The sequence below is a fragment of the Pristis pectinata genome, chromosome 14 (genome assembly GCF_009764475.1).
Source record: "Pristis pectinata isolate sPriPec2 chromosome 14, sPriPec2.1.pri, whole genome shotgun sequence".
In the NCBI taxonomy this organism is placed as follows: Eukaryota; Metazoa; Chordata; class Chondrichthyes; order Rhinopristiformes; family Pristidae; genus Pristis; species Pristis pectinata.
In genome coordinates this window covers 51633539-51654440 of record NC_067418.1, presented here as the reverse complement: position 1 = coordinate 51654440, position 20902 = coordinate 51633539, and the positions used below count along the sequence as shown (strand labels likewise).

At 51.6% G+C, this 20902-nt stretch overlaps 2 non-coding genes and 1 pseudogene across 2 annotated transcripts; 2 read left to right on the top strand and 1 right to left on the bottom strand.

Moving 5' to 3' along the window:
- Window positions 1-1098: 1098 nt before the first annotated feature.
- trnaw-cca (transfer RNA tryptophan (anticodon CCA)) lies at window positions 1099-1170 on the bottom strand. Its single transcript has one exon. It is a non-coding gene; the product is annotated as a tRNA-Trp (tRNA).
- A 1428-nt stretch (window positions 1171-2598) lies between these two features.
- Window positions 2599-2671, top strand: trnav-aac (transfer RNA valine (anticodon AAC)). The gene has a single exon. It is a non-coding gene; the product is annotated as a tRNA-Val (tRNA).
- An 8503-nt stretch (window positions 2672-11174) lies between these two features.
- Window positions 11175-19862, top strand: LOC127577627 (nicotinate-nucleotide pyrophosphorylase [carboxylating]-like; annotated as a pseudogene).
- The last annotated feature ends 1040 nt before the right edge of the window (window positions 19863-20902 follow it).

Sequence of the window (20902 nt, the reverse complement as noted above, 5' to 3'; positions counted from 1 at the left end):
TCTGACTGTGAGCGCTGCCTCAGCACAGACCCTCCGACACTGCTTCTAGATTGCGCCAATGAAAATGGTGACATAGATTAAAATTGCTCATTTCAATATAGAATGAAATATGTGTATAATCCTTAGGTCGAATATTTGAAGAAATGAAGATATTTTTTTATCAATAACACACTTCCGTACAAGCGGCTCAAGATTCGTATATGAGAGATATTTCAGAAAGTTTAAATTAAATCTACGTTGAATACTTACCTTGAAACAATTTCTTCAATAAGACATCACAAATTTTGGATGAGAAATCCCAGGTCGACGGTGTCCCGTCTGTGGGACAGAGAGGAGGAAACTATCTGCGATACCGCCGCCTCCTGACGATTCCCTACAACTACCGGCATCAACTTCCCATCCTCTCTCCATCCACGGTGACGGACGCTCAGTGTCTTGAAGTGAATCTGACCTGTTTGCTTCCGAACGAAGCCCGGACCTGCTGGACGAGGACATGCTCCCTGCCCAACATCTCCCACCAAACCTACTGAAAACACCAAAGAAAAATGCTGCACAGACCTTCGTGTTTTGCCTCTATTTGCCCAGTTGAGAAATGTGCCTTTCATTCACTCACTGGGACCTTTCCATTTCCCGAGAACCATATCCTTTGCCGAATGTTTGCTCCATTTCGATCTGTAAACACTTAACCTGGTGAAAATGTGCACATTGAAAATGTTACCAATGTTCAGCGGGCCAGGCGGCGGCATTCATAGGCTTTCGAAAGGGAGATAAGCAGTATTGTAAAGGTGGAGTGAATGTAGAACTTGAGCTCCTTCCTTACACCGACGCTGCCTGACCTGCTGAGTGTTCCCAGTATTTTTTGTTTGTGATTTCAGATTTACAGCAACCGCAGCGTTTTCAATAAGAAGATATTTTGCCCCCACATACGCAAAGCATCAACATTTCATTGCTGAACTTGGCCAAAGATGAGAAATTCCTGAGCATCTGCCAGTTGTCCGCTGAAGGCGTGTCCACTGAAGGAAAACGTACTCTGAATTAAGGAAAAAATCACTGAGCGAACTCGCCGCAGACACTGTTGTGACAGAACGACTGCGTTTGTGACTCCGACGTGATTCGAACACGCAGCATTCTGATCTGGAGTCAGACACGCTACCGTTGCGCCACGAGGTCTAACGCAAGTCTTTATGTTATGGAAGAAATGTCGATGATCCGTCGAAGTAGGAGAGATGCTCCAACCAGAGAACATCGATAATTTCGCAGGATCCCCCCTCTGACACGCAGCCGCTGCCGGCGGAGCGCTGCCCATCCCTGCCTGAGCCGTGCCACGGATCCGCTTTACCTTCATTGACCCAGGTCAACCCCATACGGCGGACACACTGGCTCCTGACAGCTTGTCTCATTTTTTGTCTTAGTTAGATTGTTTGAGAGGAATATAAATCAACGCTCCCTTGCCTCCGCTCCACCCGCTCAGTGCTTTATTTACACTGATACTCAGGGCTCTGGTTTACAGGGTGGCGGCTGTTTACATTATCCGGGCCCGGCTTCCAGAACTTCAGCCGCCGGCCTCCTGTGTTTAAGATGTTTCCCATTTCGCACTAAGAATACACTGCGCTGCACTGATCCTCTCCTTCATGGCACCGTCAGCACCAGGCTGGATTCGCTGGTGTGGCAGTGAATAAGTTCGCCAGAAATTTACTGCCTGAAACCCATGGAAGCTTGTTGACACCTTGCCCCAGAGTCTGCTTCCTCGTCCAACCGACCGATTTCCTTCATTTACATCCTGTCATTTCCTGGTCAACGTCCTGTTGGTTTCTCTGTTTCCCGTTAACTGGTGCTCCTCTATTCATCAGTTCCAGTAGTGTTGCGGTTGTCGCGTTCTGCTCACACGCTAAGGGTCCCAGTTCGACCCTGGGAAGGAACATTATCTTGTTTCCTGCTCCAGTCATTTCAGGAGAGTGCGCTTTTTGTCCTTTCTCATTCACCGTGACAATTACTGTTCTTGACAAATCATGGAATGATCTTGCAGTTTGCAGACACCCGATCAATCTTCTGTGCCCACCGGCGGCCAGATGAAGGACAGGACGAGTTTAGTACCGAGAATCTGAAATGAAACACAATCACCTCCATCGCTTTCTCGCTGTGTCTGAATCTCTGGCCACGTCTCCTTCTCACCATTCTGCTCCTCGTCGGTCTGTCTCCCTCTCCGTTTCTTTCTCTCACTCTCCGAAGTAGACGCCGTTATTGTTAATTTATCTGCCTTGCTGTTTCTTCTTTGCCTTTCAGATTTAAAACTCCGTCTCTCACACAGAAAGGAGCTCTCGAGACCGCACACGGACTGTGAAATGTATGGTGCAGTTCAAACCCCTGGCCTTGATTCATCCGGAGGCACTTTCAATTGCGACGGGATGACCATAAATGTTGCGGCAGCGGAACTGTCCTTCAGTGGGTTCAATTTTTTATTCATACCGGGAGCCATTTTCTTTTCGATATTTCAGACGTCAGTCTCGTGCGCCAGAACCGATCAGCCACCTAACAGAGTGGGTTGAACGTTGGGCTGTTCGGGTCTGCTGTTGCGGGCCATGCGAAGCAACGAGAAGCGTTTCTGTAGTGTAGTGGTTATCACGTTCGCCTAACAGGCGAAAGGTCCTTGGTTCGAAACCAGGCAGAAACATTCTGAAAACCTTTTGTTGAAATCAATTAACGGGTAATGGATGCAACCGGACGTTTATTCAAGAGAATGCAGCTGTTGTTCCTTTCATAACCCAGAGCAGTCCCTCATCTCCTGCCCGCCTGTTGATTGCACGCATCATTAGACATTACAGTATCCTACATTATCCTGAACATAGGAGCCCCCTTTGCTTTCCCTCTGCCGCCCACATTGTTCCCGGTGTACGCACCTGATCTGAAGCTGTTCACATTGGGGTTTGGAACCTGTATCAGGAACCGGTCCACTCCTGATGGGAAGTTCGAGCCAATCAGTTTTCGCGTGTTCTATGTCCTTCGCTTGTCTTACTTGCTTTTAACGACACTATCAGATGAAGGGTCTCTCCGGAGATGCTGCTGTTCCCTGATGCAATGGCTTCATGGCGACCTCTACAGCACAACTTTCTTTTCTCCGCTCACTCTCTGACTCCTTCTATGCTTTCATGCAGGCGTAACTTTGAAGAGTAAAACGCTCCTTGTGCTCCGGCCGTTCCTACACCCATTGGGAATTACGTGGTCTGCAATTCCATCTTCATTTGTTCTTGATGAGTCCTTCCACTGACGTCGTGGCCGGAATGAAGAGAAGTGAGGAGAATGTAGGAGACAGTCGACAAGGTGATCTGTGGGCAGTGATGTCGGAGACACTGTTGGACCAACCGAGAGGTGTGGAGAGTCAAGGTACAGGTGGGACCCAGGGAGACCGGGATCTTTGTATAGCCCTACTTTATTTACACATCACTGTGTGCATTTCCCTGCTGAAAGACGGCTGGATGATCAGCCAGTGTTTACCGCTTGGGCAGCAGACGTTGTCTTTCATAGACAGGCAGAAGCCCCCTGTCAGTGGAGAGGGGAGTAAGGACGTAGTTGGCGTGTTCCATTGACCCTTGACGCGGTTTCTGCTGTGTAGCGGGTGTCGGGTCCGCTTCACACGCTGAATTCCCGCCACTTCTATCTTGCGCATAAATAATATTCCAGCTTTGGCCTCGGGCTGTGAGAAGATTGATGATTCCGGTCGTTTCCATGAAGCTTTACATCAGCTGCTCAATATCCTTGCTGCAAACATCAACACCATTATTGAAGCTTGAAAACAGTTGATTACGCTCACAGTCCCAGAAGGGTTGTCACAAGGATGTGGCCTGACGATTTCGTTCCGACTCGCATTTCACCCAAATATCTCCTTCATTCTGTGGCTGTAACTGCGGTTCGTTCGCCCTGTCTCTGACGAACTCTTTCACATCTTGAATCCCTGTCCGCTGCTCAGTGTTCGTTTCTCTCACCTTGTAACTCACTGCTGTTTTCCCTCAAAGCCTCTCTTTAACCAACTCTCTGTCGAACCCTGTCCCTCTCAATCAGCGGCAGTGCTTATACCTGACGTTCACAGAATACCCGATATTTGAGGAGTCAACTGGTGGGCGGGTAAATGGTGTTGAGGCGAAATGTCCGCCATGTTCTTGTTGAAGGACGGATCAGACACGTGGCACAGAATGGCCGTTCTCTGTTAATTTCCTTTTGCTCCCTGAACGTTCCCGTAGTTTTACTCTGTGTCCAGACCATGTCTTCCGGTGTGAGTCTGCCATCTCCCCCCATAGCGCTTCCCTCTCTGCCCTCTCTTGGTGCCTCTCCTCCCTTCTTTCTATCTCTCACTCCTCTTCTACTCTCTCCATCTTTCTCTGCCCTTCCTCTCTCTGTGTCCGATTCCACTTCCCCATTTTACTCTATCTCTGCCCCAGCCATATCTATCCTTCTATCTCTCTCCCTCTCCCCGACCTCTGTCCAATCCCGACACTCCGTTGCTCTAACCTCTATCTCTCTCTCTCTCTTTCTCTCTCTCTCTCTCTCTCTCTCTCTCTCTCTCTCTCTCTCCCTCTCTCTCTCTCTCTCTGTCTGTCTCTGTCTCTAACGCTGACTGCCTCGCTAATCCCGGCTCTCTCTCTCTTGAGGACATAGCGATTCTCTCGAACTCTCACACACTGACTCACTCCCACTAACCCAGATTTCCACTCACTCTCTCTCACTCCGACTCTCTTTCTCTCGCAAAACACGACTCTGTCTGTACCCCAACATTCTCCTCTAACCCCTCTTCTCTCTCTCTTGTTCCCGACCGTCTCTCTCTCTCTCTCTCTCTCTCTCTCTATCTATCTATCTATCTATCTATCTATCTATCTATCTATCTATCTATCTATCTATCTATCTATCTATCTATCTATCTATCTATCTATCTATCTATCTATCTATCTATCTATCTATCTATCTATCTATCTATCTATCTATCTATCTATCTATCTATCTATCTATCTATCTATCTATCTATCTATCTATCTATCTATCTAGCTATCTATCATCTCCGACTCGCCCTTCTCTAACCCCGACTTTCTCCCTGTCTCCCTCTCTCCCTCTTTTCCCCTCTCTACTCTCTCCCTCTCCCAGTATGCCAACTCCTCTCCTTCCACCACTCTCCGCACCCCCACCGATTTCCAGGACAGAGCGCTGGAAATCACGTGGTCTCTATGTGAGGGGAAGATCCGCGCTGTGCTGGGTCTCTCACTCTCCATTGACACGACCTCAGTTGCGGACCCGGGACATTCAATAGTCACCCTTTGCAGTGTGTAACTGTGGGACAGAGTGGTGCAATACTTCACAAACAGACAGAGAGATGGAGTCAGGATTAGATAAAATAATTGTCGGGGTTTAAGAGGGAGAGAGTTGGAGCTAGTGAGAGAAACAGATAGAGATGGAGATAGAGATAGAGAGATAGAGAGAGAGAGAGAGGCCAACAGAGGCAGAGACAAAGACAGTGAGAGTCGGGGTAAGAGACAGAGTGAGTCGGGATAGATAGAGAGAGACGTTATTCAGAGAGAGGGAGAGATATAGTCGGAGTTACAGAGCGTCTGGGTTACAGAGAGAGTGACTCAGGGTTAGTATAGAGTTGGGATAAGGGAGGGAGAGACGGGGTTACAGAAAGAGAGAGTTGGCGTTAGAGAGAGGGAGGCGGGATTGGAGAGGGACCGTCTAATTCGGGGTTAGAGAGAGAGACCTGGACAGAGAAAGAGAAACGGGGTTAGAGAGAGGGAGGTATTACAGTAAGAAAGAGGAATGAGTGAGATAGAGACGAGATTAGTGAGAGAGAGAGCGAGAGTCGGAGAGAGAGAGAAATAGAGAGACGGTGTCAGAGAGAGAGGGGGAGTTAGTATTGGACGGAGACATGTATTCCAGGTTATAGGATGCAGGAGAGCTAGGATTAGGCGACACGATCAGGTATCAGAGCGACGGTGAGGAGGCAGTGCGAGGGCCAGGACCGGGCGCACGGAGTCAGCTGGAAAGAGAGTTTCCACAGTCTGAGAACAGACGCTGTTGTCCGGAGTGAGCTGAGTCTCCAGTCTCTCTCCCTGTCTGTCTCTGGCTCTCCCTCCCTGCCCCTCTCCATCCGCGTCTCCATCCCCGACCTCTGTGTGTGTGACTCTTTCCTCGATTTTCTCCTTCTCCAGCTCTCTGTCATCATCCATCTCTCCCTCTATCTCTCTCTCTCTATCTTTCACACTGCCCCTCTCCCGATCACCTCTTTCGTTCACTCTCTCTCTTTATCTCTCTCTTACCCATTTCTATCATTCTCTCCCTCCATCCATTTTCACGCTCTCTCTATCTCTCCCACTCATCTCTCCTGTCGATATCTCCCCATTCCCTCCCTATCTCCCTCATTTTCTCTCCTATTTCTCCCAACCTCTTCTCTACATTTCTCCCCTTCTCCCTGTCGTTCCTCACACTCTCCTCCTTTCTCTACCCGTCTCTTTCCAGAACTCCCTCCAAACTCCCTCTCCCACACAGCTTCTCTGCACTCCCCTCTCTCTATTTCGCTCCCACCACTCCCCCACCCCACCCTTGTCACTCCGTTCTCTCTGTCCACTCCTTGCTTACTAGGTCAAAGAGTTGGAAGTCCCGGAGCCTCTATGTGATTGGGAAGGTCTGGGCTTGTCTGGGGATCTCTCTCTCGGTGGACACAGACTCATAACGGAATCCTGGAAACAAGGAGACACACGTTTGACCTCTCCCTATCACCAGCTCAGTGTTTGTCTGTGGGACAGAGTGGCGCAATATCTCACAAACAGAGATTGTGAGAAGGAGTCGGGGTCAGGGTTAGAGACAGAGAGAGGAGAGGTTTGGAGAGAGAGAGAGTCGGGATTAAAGGCATGGAGAGATTTGGGTTTAGAGGGAGAGAGAGAGATTCGGTTTTTGAGGGTGAGAGAGAATGCACCCTATAAACACGTTAGAAAAAGCGTCGAAAAGATGGAGAGATCTTAGTGAGAGAGAGCGAGAGAGAGAGAGAGAGACAGACAGACAGACAGACAGACAGACAGACATAGAGACGGGGCTCGAGAGAGAGGGTTCCGTGGCTAGAGAGAGAGAGCGGGAGTCAAGGTTGCATATATAGAGACCGTGGAGGATAGAGTGTGAGAAAGAGTCAGGATTCGAAAAGACAAAGTAGGGGATAGACAGAGAGAGAGAGAGAGAGAGAGAGAGAGAGAGAGAGAGAGTGTCGGGGTTATACTGTGGAAACTCTTTACACCTGACTCCATGCTCCCGGTCGTAACCCTCCCACTGCCTCTTCCCCCTCACTCTGGAACCTGACCGTCCCCTGAAATCCCTGCTCTCCCGTAACCTAGAACCCAGAATATTTATCTGTCCCATCCCGTCTCTCTCTCTCTATCCCTCTCTCTCTCTACCTATCTATAACCCAGCACACTCCCTCTCTCTCCTCTCTCCGTTTTCCTCTCTCCTTCTCTCTGTCTCTCGTTCTCTCGAACTCTCGCTTACCCCTCTTTGCACCACCCTCTCTATCTCACTTTCAGTCTCCTCCACCCCTCAGTCACCCCCATTCCCACTCTTCTCCGGCCTGGTTCCCAGAACAGACAGTTGGAACTACCGGTGTCTATGTGTGAGGTGGAAGGTCTGGGCTGTGCTGAAGATCGCTCTATCTGTCGACACTGCCACAGAGCGGAGCCTGGACACCAAACAGACACACTTTGCCCTCTCCCTATCACCAGGGCATTGTTTGTGCGACAGAACGGTGCAAAACTTCACAAATAGAAATAACGAGCGGGGGCCGGGTTCGGAGGGGGGGGGGTGGTTTAGGGAAAGCGTCTGCGTTGGATAGAGAGGGACAGTCTGACTGGGACAGAGAGATATTCTAGGTGAGACGGCGCGGGGGAGCAGTGATTCGAGGACACGGTCAACGTTCAGAGCGAGGGGGAGGAGGCAGTGGCGGGGGGTGGTCAAAACCGGGATCAGGGGTTCAGTTCGTAAAGAGGTTTTCCACAGTCTTGATTCCAGACGTTGTCGTCCGGTCTGTCTCCCGTCTCCCCCACGCCAACTGTCTCCCTCCTCGCTTGTCCTGTTCTCTCTCTCCGCCTCCTCCCTCTCTCTTCCCATCATTCCCTCCCCTCCCTCCACCTCTCTTTCTCCTTTTCCTCCTTTTCTCTCTCCCCCGCTCACTCTTTCCCTCTAACTCTCCCTCTCTCCCGTCAATTTCTAATACCTTCTTCTCTCTTTGTCGCTCGAACCCTGTCTTTCTCCCTAACCCTGTCTCCCTCACCTGCTCCCCTTCCCACTAACCAAGGCCCTCTCTCCATATCTAAGCCCAACTCTCTCTCACTCTCTAACTCCGTCTCTCTCTCCCTCTTTCTCCCCGTCTCCTTCTCTCTCTCCCTCTTTCTGTCCACTCCTTCCATTACTCTCTCTCCCTAATCGCTCTCTCCCTCCCTACATTACCATGGTAGAGGTTTGGAACTCTCTGCGTGAGGGGATTGTCTGTGCAATGTTGGGGATCGCTCTCTCGGTCGATACTGCCTCAGGAGCGGAGTCGGGACATCAGGGAGACACCATGTGCCCTCTCGCTATCAGCAGAGCATTGTTTATCTGTGGTACAGAATGGTGCAGCACTTCACAAACAGAGATCGAGGGAGACAGTCGGGGTTAGAGAGAGTCATGGTTAGCGAGAGAGATTGAATCGGGGTGAGAACGAACAATTGATTCTGGGTTAGAGAGAGAGAGTCCGGTATACAGAGAGAGAGAGAGAGAGAGAGAGAGAGAGAGAGAGAGAGAGAGAGAGAGAGAGAGAGAGAGAGAGAGAGAGAGAGAGAGAGAGAGAGAGAGAGAGAGAGAGAGAGAGAGAGAGAGAGAGAGAGAGAGAGAAAATCCGGTGAGCAGTTTGTCCAGTGTAAAGAGGTTTTCCACAGTCTGAGTCCAGACGCTGTCGTCCAATGTGAGTTGAATGACCCGTCTCCCACTCAGCCTCCCTATGTATTCCTCCACTGTCGCGGCTCCTGTCTCCTCTCCCACCTCTCTCCCAATCATCTTTCTCTTCACTCCCTCTCTTTATCCCCGGCTTTCTCCCTCCCTCCTCTTCAACCCTGAATCTTGCTGCCACTTTTGAACCCAGATTCCCTCTCTCGAACCCCGACTCTCTCTCCCAAAAACCCCGACTCTTTCTCTTTCGCAAATCCTGATAGCATCTCTCCCTCTCTAACCACCACTTTTCGCCCCACTCTCTCAGAGCCTGACATCCTGTCTTTCTTTTTCATTGTTTTTATTAATTTTCAAATTAATACAGATTAATACATATAAGATCGGTGATTATCCACGTAATACAGAGATCAGGAGGACAATCATCACATATATAATCATAAAGAATAAAAATATATTCCAGACCCCAGTCTCTTAGTAAGCTAATACAATACAAAAAAAATCAAAAAGAGAAAGAAAAAGATTTGTTGTATAAAAATAACTCCCAAATCAAAAATAAAATGTAATAAATCGAAACAAACTAAAAATCTTAAAAAGAAAAAAAAACTGGACTGATATTTCAAGATGAACAAAGAGCATCGTTATGTCGTCAACTCCGCTCCTGTGACATCCTCTCTAACCCCGACTTTTCTTATACCCCGATTCTCTCTCTCCGCCCTCATGGCGATACATTCTCTCTCGCCTCTCTCTCTATCAACCCAACTCCCCCCTTTCTATCTCTGTTTGTGAGGTGTTGCACCACTCTGCACCACAGATAAACATTTACCTGGTGATAGGCAGAGGGACGGGTGAGTCCTGAGTGTCCAGTGTCCTCTCCTGAAGCAGTGTCGACAGAGCGAGAGAGATCCCCAACCAGCCCTGACCTTCCCACTGAACCAGCGACACCGAGAGTTCCAACCCTTAGTCCTGGCAACAAGGGCAGGCAGGGAGTGGGGTTGGGAGTTCCAAGCGGAAAGATAGAGAAGGGGAGAGAGAGAATGGGCGAGAGAGTAAATGAGAGAGAGGGAGAGGGAGAAAGGGAGAACGAGATTCACAGAGTTAGAGAGAGGAGGGAGACAGAAGGAGGAGAGAGGGAGGAAGAGATTGAGGGAGAGGAGAAACTGGGGAAGAAAGGAAGAAAATAGAGAGCGACTATGGGATAGAGAGGGGAGAAAGTGGACAGAGAGAGGGGAGAATGAGAAAGAGAAGAAACACGCGGGATCCCCTGAGCAAATCTCACTCTCTCTTACACTTCCTCTCTCCGCTGTACCCGAGAGACACCATTGGAACACCCTCACAAACGCCAACACATTGAACTCCTTCTCCCACGTCGTATGCAGGAAAAACACCCGGGACACCCTCACTAACTCCCACACATTCTTACCCTCCCTCTCCCACTTACTCTGTACACAGGAGAAACACCGGGGGCACGCTCAGCTCCTTCCACCACCTCTCACCCTCCGGCTCCCTCATACTTAGGAGACATGCACGGAACCCCCACTTCACTACCACCCAATCTAACATTCCCTCCCCTGTACCCAGGAGATACGCCAGAAATCCCCTCACGAACTCCCACCCCCTCTGAACCACCCGTTAATCCCTGTGCCCAGGACCCCACAGAACCACACACTAACTTCCACCCCATCTAACCTCACCCCCTCTCCACCCTCTGACCCAGGAGATATAACCGGTACCAACCTCACCACTACCCCTCCAACCCCCTATCTCTCCCCTGTATCCATTAAACACACGGGACACACACACTAATTCCACCCCCAATGAACTTCCCTCTCTCTCTCCGCGACCCAGGAGACACACCCGGTAACCTCTCACTACCACACCCGTTAACCTGTCTTCTTCCCTGTAACCAGGAGACACACCGAAGACCCCCTCACTAACACCTCCCCCCTCTAAACCTCTCGCTACCCCCTGTAACCAGAAGACACACTCTGGACCCCTCACAAACTAACACCACCTCCAGCCCACCCGCCATCTCTCCACTCCCCGTACCTCGGAGACACACTCGGTAACCCACACAGGCCCTCTAACCATCCCCATCACTAACACCCACCCGCTCTAACCCTCCCTGCCCCTCTAACGCTCAGTCCCCCGAAACCCAGGAAACACACCCCGATCCTCCTCGCTGACATATCCCCTCTAAGCCTATTTCCTCCACCCTACAGAGACCACGGACCATGGAGCCCATCCCGGACCCCTCCCACCTCCTGCCACCCTCTTCACTAGGCCGTCTGGCGCGCCAGTGGCTGTTGGAGGACTCGCCGCAGCTGGTTTGGGCGGGGGCTGTGGTGGGTGAGCGCCCGGTAGGGGCCACCCTCCTCCACAAGTCTGCCGGGGTTCTAGCCGGCTCCCCTTTCGCCCAGGCGGTCTTCCGGGAGGCCGGCTGCCGGGCCCGTTGGCTGAGGCGGGACGGGGAGGACCTGGAGCCCGTCTGCACAGTGGCCCGTGTCTGGGGACCTGCCCGGGCCCTGCTGCTGGCCTAAAGGGCCGCCCTCAACGTTCTGGCACGGGCTAGCGGGGTGGCCACGTCCTGCCGTTCCGCCCAAGAGCTGGCCCGCTCCCTGGGCTGGAGCGGGCGGCTGGCGGGCACCCGCAAGACCACCCCTGGCTTCCGGCTGGTGGAGAAGCACGCCATGGCGGTGGGCGGGGTGGGGGGAGACCTATGGATACGGCCTCGGCGACCTGCTCATGCTCAAGGACAATCACCTGGTGGTGGTCGGCGATATCGCTAAGGTAAGCGGTGCTCGAGGTGTTATTGGCTTTGTAGCTGGAATCTAGGTCGTTGGTTTTGGAGTAAACGGTTTCGGAATGCTGCTGTTTCCCTGCTAACTGGGGATTGCGTGGTTGTTTACCTCGAAAACTGCAAGGTGGGTCTGAGGTTTCCCTGTTTATTCCGGATGAGGTGTGTGGTTGCCTGGTTATCCAGGAACAGGGGGTATTGTTTCCTTGGTAACTGTAGGCAAGGAGGTTGGTTGGCTGGGTAATTTGGAACATGACATCTTGATTCCTTGGTAACTGAGGCACCAGCCGGGTAGTTGCCCGGCGAACCGGGAGGCAGGAGGGGCTGTTGCCCTGGTCACTGGGGTCTTGGCCGGTTGCTGCCTTGGTAACCGTGAGGCAGATTGCTTCTTCCCTTGTTGCTCAGAAGAAGGTGGCTGGTTGCCCTTGTAACCGGAGTCAGGGTATTGTTGTTGCTCTGGTAAATGGGGACTAAGTTGTTGGTTTCCTGGGTAACTGCAGGCGTGGTCTATTGTTACCATGGTTACTGAGGTCGAGGCGGGTGGTTGCCTGGATAACCGGGAGGCAGAGGGTGTTATTTTCCTCTTAACTGAGGATGAATTGATTGACTGTCTGTGTAACGGAGAGGCAGTGGGTGTTCTTTCCCTGATAATTGGGTCTGGACAGGCAGTTTACCTGAGTGACTGGGAGGGGGGAGTTGTTTGCCCTGTAACTGTGGACGAGGTAGTTGGTTGCCTGGGTAACCGGGGTCGTGTGGGATCGTTTCGTCCGTAACTGGAATGTGGCTGGGCGGTTGCTTGGGTAACCAGAGCTGGGTGATGCTTCCCTCTTAACTCGGGACTATGTGGGTCGTTGCCTCCGAAACCTGGAGGCAGGCGTTGTTATTTCCCCTGGTAACTGGTTTAGAGGCAAGTAATTCCCTCGGAAACCGGGAGCCAAGGCCTGTTCTTTAACTCTGAACAGGAGCTAGCCTGGATAACCGGCAGCACGGTCTGTTGTTTTACAGGTAACTAGGTCTCGGCGGTTGGTTCCCTGAATAACCGGCAGCGGGGATTGTAGTATCCCAGTAACTGGGGACGAGGGGGGTGGTTGCCTGGGAAACTGAGAGGAAGTTGTTCTGTTTTTCCTTGGGACCTGGGGACTTGGGTGACTGGGAGGCCGTGGAGTGTCGTTTGCCAGGATAACCAGGGGTGATGTCTTGTCGTTGTCTTGGTATCCAAGAGCGGAGGTGTCGTTACTCTGGTAACTGGAAGGCAACGTGTCATCATCTGGTAACATATACAAGGGGGACATTGCTCGGGTAATCTGAGCAGGATTACCAGGGTTACCGAGGCAGCAATGGGGGAGGGAGGGGGGTGAAGGGGCCAATAACCGGATACTTGGGCAAGGTGGCGCCATTCTCTACCTGGGTAACTGAGGGCAGAGGTCACTCATCATCTAGGTTACCAAGGTAGGCAGCATCTTGTGCTGGCAAGGTAACCAGAGCCAGGGGCTGCTAGACACTTTGCCTCGGTAACCTGTCAGAGGATGTGGTTTGTAACCTGTGTAACCATGCAAGGGCGTGGGTGTTGCTCTCCGTTAACCTGAATGCCAGGGGCAGGGTATATCCCCGTAATTTGTGGAACCAAGCAAAAGTGATCGTTGCTCAGGAGAGCGGACACAGGAGTGGGATGACAAGTGTTAATTTGGTTGACTCATTACCTGGTTAACCATGGAGTCATACAGCACGGAAACATGCCCTTCGGCCCAGCTTGTCCATGCCGACCACAGCATTCTCCCTGCAAGTCCCAGTTGCCCGCGTTCGGCCTATAAACCTCCAAGCCTCTCCCCTCCATGAACCTATCCAAATGCCTCTTAAATGTTGCATTTGTACCGGCATCGACCACTTCCTCATTCCATGTACTCACTACACTCTGTGTAAGGGAGTTACCTCTCAGGTCTATTTTACATGCCTCCCTAATTTCTTGTATCTGTGCCCCATAGTTTTGCTCTCCCCAACCCTGGAGAAAGACTATGACCGTCCACTTGATCCATACTCCTCATGATTTTATATACTACTTTGAGATCACCCCTCATTCTCATATGCTCCAAGGAATAAAGATCCAGCGTGGCCAACCTCTCCCTGTCACTCAGGCCCTCCAGTCCAGGCCACATAATCGTAAACCTCTTCTGCACCCTCTCCGGCTTGACAATGTCTTCCCTCTCAGAGGCTGACCAAAACTGAACACAATACTCAAAGTGCGGCCTCAACAACGACTTACATAATGCCCCTGCGACTAAACTCAATGCCCTGACTGATGAAGACCAGCATGCCAAACGCCTTCTTCGCCACGCTGTCCACTTCCGCGGCCGCTTTCTGTGAACTGTGCACTTGTACTCCCGGGTCCTTCTGTTCCATAACGTACGTCAGTGCCCTGCCATTGTCTGTACAAGGGCTACCCTGGTTTGAATGTCTAAAATGCATCACCTCACACTTATCTGATTTGAAGACCATTTGCCATTCCTCAGCCCATCTTCACAGCTGATGAAGGTCTCTCTGCAGTTCACTGTAACCTGCTTCACTATCAATAAGGCCCCAGAATCTATTGTCATTTGCAAACTTACTAATCGTGTCATATTCATTGATACTCGTATTATTGACATACATAATGAATAACAGAGGTCCCAGCACTGACCCCTGGGGCACCCTACTGGTCACATGCCTCCTGTTGGAAAATTGAACATCAACCATCACACTCTGCTTCCTGTCATGGAGCCAATTCTGAACCCACCTCGCTCGATCCCTCTGAATCGCATGCGACCGGACTTACAGATCAGCCTGTTAATCAGGACCTTGTCAAAAGCCTTAATGAAGTCCACATAGAAAACCCCACTACCCTATCTTCATCTGTCCCCTCAGCTACCTCTTTCATAAACTCCAAAGGTTCTTCAGACCAGGGTAATAGGTGACCGTTAACCAGGTAAAAAGGGGCCTATGTTCACAGTTTACTGGGGTAACAGGGATCGGACGGTGTAGTTACCTTGGTAACCAAGGGGATTGGTTGCTGTAGAACTCGTAATCCAGATATTTGAGGCAAGGATGGGTAGTCACTAGTTTACAGGAGTTAAACTCGTCGATAACCAGTGGGAGAGGGGAGAGATCATTAATCAGAGAACTAGGACCAGACAGCAGACACACCGTCCTCTGCCCTTCCGGGACCAGATATCAGTAACACCGCCGTCTCCCCCTCTGACTGCGTCTCTGTTCCCAGGCGGTGCCGGAAGCCCGGATGATCGCGAGTGTCTATAACAAGATCGAGGTAGAGTCGCGCTCGCTGGAGGAGGCACGCCAGACCGCTCTGTCAGGAGCCGATATCGTGATGCTGGACAAATTTACTCCCCAGGTAGGTGCGATCGGCGCTCGACTCTCTGTCTCCCTCTCTCCTCTCTCTCCCTCTGACCCTCTTTCTCTCGCTCCCTCTCTCACTCACTGCTGATCTTTCTCGCTCCCTCGCTTCTGACGGCTGCCTCCTCCTCTCCGAGATGCCACGGACTTCTTCCTTGTCCGTGTGGATGGTGTGGTCTGTGTTTTTCCCCCACTCACACAGACACAAGGTCGTTGCACCGGGTGGGCTGGTGAGTATGATTTTGGATGCGTGGGGCAGTGATGGTCATCTTGTGTGTGCGTGTGTGTGTGTGTATGTGTGTGTGTGTGTGTGTGTTTGTCTGTATGTGTGTGTGTGTGCGCGCGCGCAAGTATGTGCGAATGTGTGTGAGTCTGCGGCTGTGTGTGTCTGAGTCTGTCTGTGTGAGTGTGTGTGTATGTGTGTGTGAGAGAATGAGATTGAACGAGACGGATCGTGTGATGGAAAGAAAGAGCGAGCGAGCGAGAGAAAGAGAAAGAGAGAGAGAGAAAGAGAGAAAGAGAAAGAGAGAGAGTGAGGGAGAGAGATTGAGAGAGAGAGAGCTGTTCTGAGAGATAGGTTCCTTGGGTGTGCTGTAGAATAGAGAGACCTCGAGGTTCAAGTACATAGTTTCCGGAGAGCGGACACAGGCAGACAGGCTGGTGAAGAAGGCGTTCAGCACGCTGGCCTTCATGGGACAGGGCACTGAGTACAGGAGTTGGGACGTCACGTTACAGCTGCATAAGGCGTCTGCTTATCTTTTCTGCACCCTCTCCAGCTACAGGAAGGATGTGATTAAGCTGGAGAGGGTGGAGAAAAGATTCACCAGGATGTTACAGGGACTGTAGGGTTCAAGTTATAAGGAGACATTGGAAAGGCTGGGACTGTTATCCCTGGAGCGAAGGAGGATGAGGGAAGAACAGACAGAGGTTCACAAAATCATCTGAGGGCAGAGATAAATTGGATGGTCACAGTCTTTTCCCCCCAGGATAGCGGAGTCTAAAATTGGAGGGTGCAGGTTTAAGGTGTGAGGGGAAAGATTTAAAGGATCATGTTTTTTTCATTCAGAGGGTGCGGGGCATGTGGAAAGAGATGCCAGAGGAAGTGGTAGGGGCAGGTTCATTTAACAGACACTTGGACTGGGACAACTATAGGAAAGGTTCAGAGGGACATAGGCCCAACGCGGGCAAATGGGACAGGCTCAGGATGGCACCTTTGGTCGGCACGGAGAAGTTGGGCGGAAGGAGAGACCTCTGCAATGTGCTGACACTCTCGCTCTCCCCCCAGGGAGTGCAGGAAGCAGCCAGGGCCCTGAAGCAAGAGTTCCCCTGGCTGCTGATCGAAGCCAGCGGTGGGATCACCCAGGAGAACCTGCCCCTCTACCTCAGCCCTCACGTCGACGTCATCTCGCTGGGATCCTTCACGCAGCAGCTGATCGCTCTCGACTTCTCTATGAAGGTCCTTCCCGAGCTGGGCAGCGAGCCCGAGTCTGGGTCCTCCCCAGCACCGGACCCGTCACTGGGACCGAGCGACTTCGCCTTCTCGGGTGCGGGTGGTGGAGGTGTGAGGGTGTGTGGGGAGACCGAAGTCTGCTCCCTTTCCCCCGGCCCGCGTTCAATAAACGACGGATTGAAACGCTCTCACCAGCACGTCCGCGTACGTTTTGTTGCTGCGCATTGGTCCGGCCGATTGTACCGCGGGGCGAGCATAGACGGGACACACACACACACACACACACACACACACACACACACACACACACACACACACACACACACACACACACTCGCACACACACTTACACATACAGATCCACTTACACACACAGACTGCACTACCACGCAGCAAAGGCTGCTTCTCCAGCACAGTTCATCATCCCTTCTTCATCCATTTGTCTCCCCTCTCCCTCCCGCCCAAACTCCCTCTTTCCCCCAACCCCTCTCTTTCCTCTCCACTCTCCCTCATTCCATTCTCACCCTCCTCCTGCCTTTCACTCGCTCGCTCTCTCCCTTCCTCTCTTCCTCTCACGGTCGCCGTCACTCTAGTTTTCCCTCTCATTCGTCCACCCTGCATGGAGCCCCGTCACCATAAGGGATGCCAGTGTTTCGAGGTGGTTCTCACCCCCACCTACTCGGGGGAGCGATTAAGGATGGGTGATAAATGGTGGCAATCTCCCCGTCTTCCTTTGGGGCAATTAGGCATGGGAAATAAACGCTGTCGCACCCTCAATTTTCTGACGGGCAGGAGGGATGGACAATAAATGTTGTTACGCCCGCCGATTCTCGAGAGCCGATTTGGATTGGGCAATACATGGTGGCAAACTACCCACCTTCTTGAGAGTGTAGTGAGGGATGTGAGAAAATGTTGGCAAACTCCCATTTTTCCAGAGCTACCAAGGTATTCCTGTTGGCAAGGAAGCCCGGACCTCCTGAAAACATCCGCACACAGGAAGCTCACTCCGACGCTCACTCACGCACACCCATGCTCGAACTCACAAACCACCCCGGTTAACCCGAAGATTGCGGTCCGCCACACTCCCTATCTTAAAGAGAGAGAGAGAGTCGGGAGTCGGAGTTAGAGGGAGAGTGGGGTGGAGGTCGAGGTTAGGAGAGAGAGAGAGAGAGAGAGAGAGAGACAGAGAGAGAGAGAGAGAGAGAGAGAGATGGTGCAGAGAGTGAGGAGGCGCTTAAGAGAGAAGAGTCCAGGCTGGACAAAGAGAGGTATTCTGTCTCAGAGGTTGCAGGAGAGCTAGAATTAGACACGGTAAGGTTTCAGAGCGAGGGGGAGGCAGTGGGAGGGGCAGGACCAGGAGCAGGGAGTCGGGTGCAAAGAGAGTTTACACAGTATGAGAACAGACGCTGTCGTCCTGTGTGAGGTGAATCTCCCGTCTCTCTGCCTGTTTTTCTCCGGCTCCTTCTCCTTCGCTCCATTCGCTACCCGGTCTGATCTTTGTGTGAGACTCTCTCTTTCCTCTTCTTGTCCAGATCTCTGTCACGAATCCATCTCTCCTTCTCTGTCCTTCTCTCTACCTCCAGCGGCATCTGTCCTTCCCTCTCTTTCCTCCATCCTTCCCATCCTACTTTCTGTCTGTCCCCTCCCTCTCTATCTCTCTCCTCCTCTTCCCCCTCGCCGTTCCCCACTCTCTCTTTCTCCGCCTCCTTCCTTTTTATCTCCTCTCTTTCCCCTTTCTCTCCCTCTCCCTATTCCCTCTCTGTCCCTGTCTCTCCTTCTCACTCTCCCTCTTGCTCTGTCTCGCTCTCCCCGATTCCTTTCCTTCCACTCCCTAGTTCCCAGGACAGAGAGCTGGAACACCCTGGGTCTCTGTGTTAGAGGAAGTATTTGGTCTGGTCTGGAGATCTCTCCCTGTGTTGACACAGATTCAGGAGCGGACCCCGGACACCAAGGAGGCACCGTTTGCCCTCTCCCAATCACCAGCGCAGCGATTAGCTCTTTATATGTTCATGGAATTGCACAAAGTGTCCGGAAATGTTTCCTGCGTACAGGGCCACGGGCTGTGCGATTGGTACAGGGCCATTATGTGCGATTGCTGAGCTCTCATTACTCCTGATCCCTGCATCACCGCTGGCTGAAATCATGGGCTGCCCTCAGAAATAATACACACTGCAGTTACTACAGGGTCACCTCCGTGTCTTGATTTTCTTAAGGTTTTCTAAGGCGGGCCAAGGCGCTTGGGGTTAGAATATCAGAGGCGGCAACTACACGTGAAAACCAAACATCCTTCACCAGGACAACTCACAGCAACCACACGTACACCACAAATGGTTTATTGTGGAGGAAGGGACGAAATATACGGAGGCTGAGCAAGGGAAAGAGATGTTGTGGGAACAAGGTGCTGAAGAGCGGTTCTGGGTGATAAAGGAGTCGGGACGGGACGGAACTCTGGGTTGAAGGTTCACGCTGTGTGAGAGTCCAAGGGGCGAATCGTACCAGCGATCAAGTGGTTCAGCTGAAAATCGTAGGGACCCTCCAGTGAGTTACGGAAGGTCGGGTGTTTAGGATTCCGGGTAGAAGGGTTCATTGAGAGGGCTCTCACTGTCACTCATGGTTAACAGGTACATGGGCGGGGAAGTATTTCAGCGTTGGCACTGAAGGGGAAGGTCAAGGGTCGTGGATCAGGCAAGGATGAAAGAATGAGCATCGTGGAAAGGGATTGTATTGGAGGATCGGAATGGACGGGAAAAAGGCGGTGGGGAAAGATTTCAGGGTGGTAATGCGATAAAGCGCGGAGTGATGCAGTAGAAGTGCAGTTAAGTCAGAGTTAATGAGACACTGTAATGGCATCTGCTGTTCCCCGTGATGCACCGCGTCTGAGAAACCGCTTCGCAGATGAGAGTCCGCGCTGTCCTGCGTAGGGCGGGGCAAAGGAGGGACTCCGCTGTGACTTCACCATCAGATGTGGAGCCCAGGCATCAGCGCTGCACCTGACCCTGGTCAACGTCCACTCGATGAACTGAAATTAGCCGGGCCGTGCGTTGAAGGAGTTGGCGCAGTGTGAGTGTGGCAAATGTCCCCACCTTCCCGCCAACACGCGCAATTAACCTCAACTTCAACGTCTTCGCAACCGACTCCACCCCATGTACAGAATTTATGTGCAGGAAGATTACACTCGGAGGGGCAACTTTTGCAGAAGACGCTAATCGGAGTGGGATTGTGGGTTGTGAGGAGGATGCAAAGAGGCTCCATCGCAAGTCAGACAATGAGAGTGAGCGGACAGAAATATGACTGGCAGAGTATAACACGGATACACGTGAAGGAACCACGGTGGCAGGGAAAACAGGAAGGCAGCATATTGTCTGAAGAGTGATGGATTGGGAAATGTTTATGTTTAAAGGGAACTGGGTGTCACATGTCACTGACTGAAAGAAAACGTGCAGGCGAAAAAAACAGTTAAAGTAGATTGTGTGCAGAAAGCCAGACCACCCTGAAACTGAAGAATAAACCATTTTAAGTAACGTTTGTAAGCAAGTGCAACACAGAGACATCTGCAGACAACTTTAATTACATTGTTAATTCGAAGAGTTTCACGACTGTCTGCGGCAGCTCCCTCTCTCGCGGATGCAGGGAAAGATTCCTTCATTGACTGTAGGTCGCTTAGGGATGGGTGAGCTTGTGAAAACTGAGCTATTCTTGTCTCCAGTGTCTCAGCTTCGCCTGTCCTATCCAGCTCCACCTTGTACTACATTTCACAGTGCAAAGTTGGTCTATGGGCAACCAATGAGCAGAGGCTCAACATAGAGTTCCTGTGCTGCCTTTCGTTTAGTGTCTGCATGTGTTTCTGAGCTTCCTGTCCTTGTCTGTAAGTGTGGCGGCCTCTGTCACGGAGTGCAGCTGCCTCCTGATTATTTGCGCCTGCCTCTCTCTATGTCTGTGCATGGCTGTATTTGCAATCCTCCCTGGCTGAATCTGTGTGAGTGTATCTGCCTCTGTCCGTGAGTGTGCTTTCTCTTGTCTGTCAGAGTACTTTGTGTCTGCATGCACCTGCCCCATCTCTTGAGTGGACCTTTCACTGAGTCTAACTGCAGCTGTATTTGGATCCATCACCGAGTGTGTCTGATTCTGGCTGTTACTGTGCCTGCCTCTTTCTATGAGTGTCTGTGACTGTCTCTGTCAGTATCCCAGTCTCTGTATGTGTGTGGAGCTGCCTCCTTGTAAGAGTGTTCTTGCATCATCCATGAAGGTCCCTGACTCCATTTGCTGCTGTGCATGCCCAGATGTATTTGCCCCTGCCTCTGACACTGTGTGCACTGCAGTTGCTGTGAGTG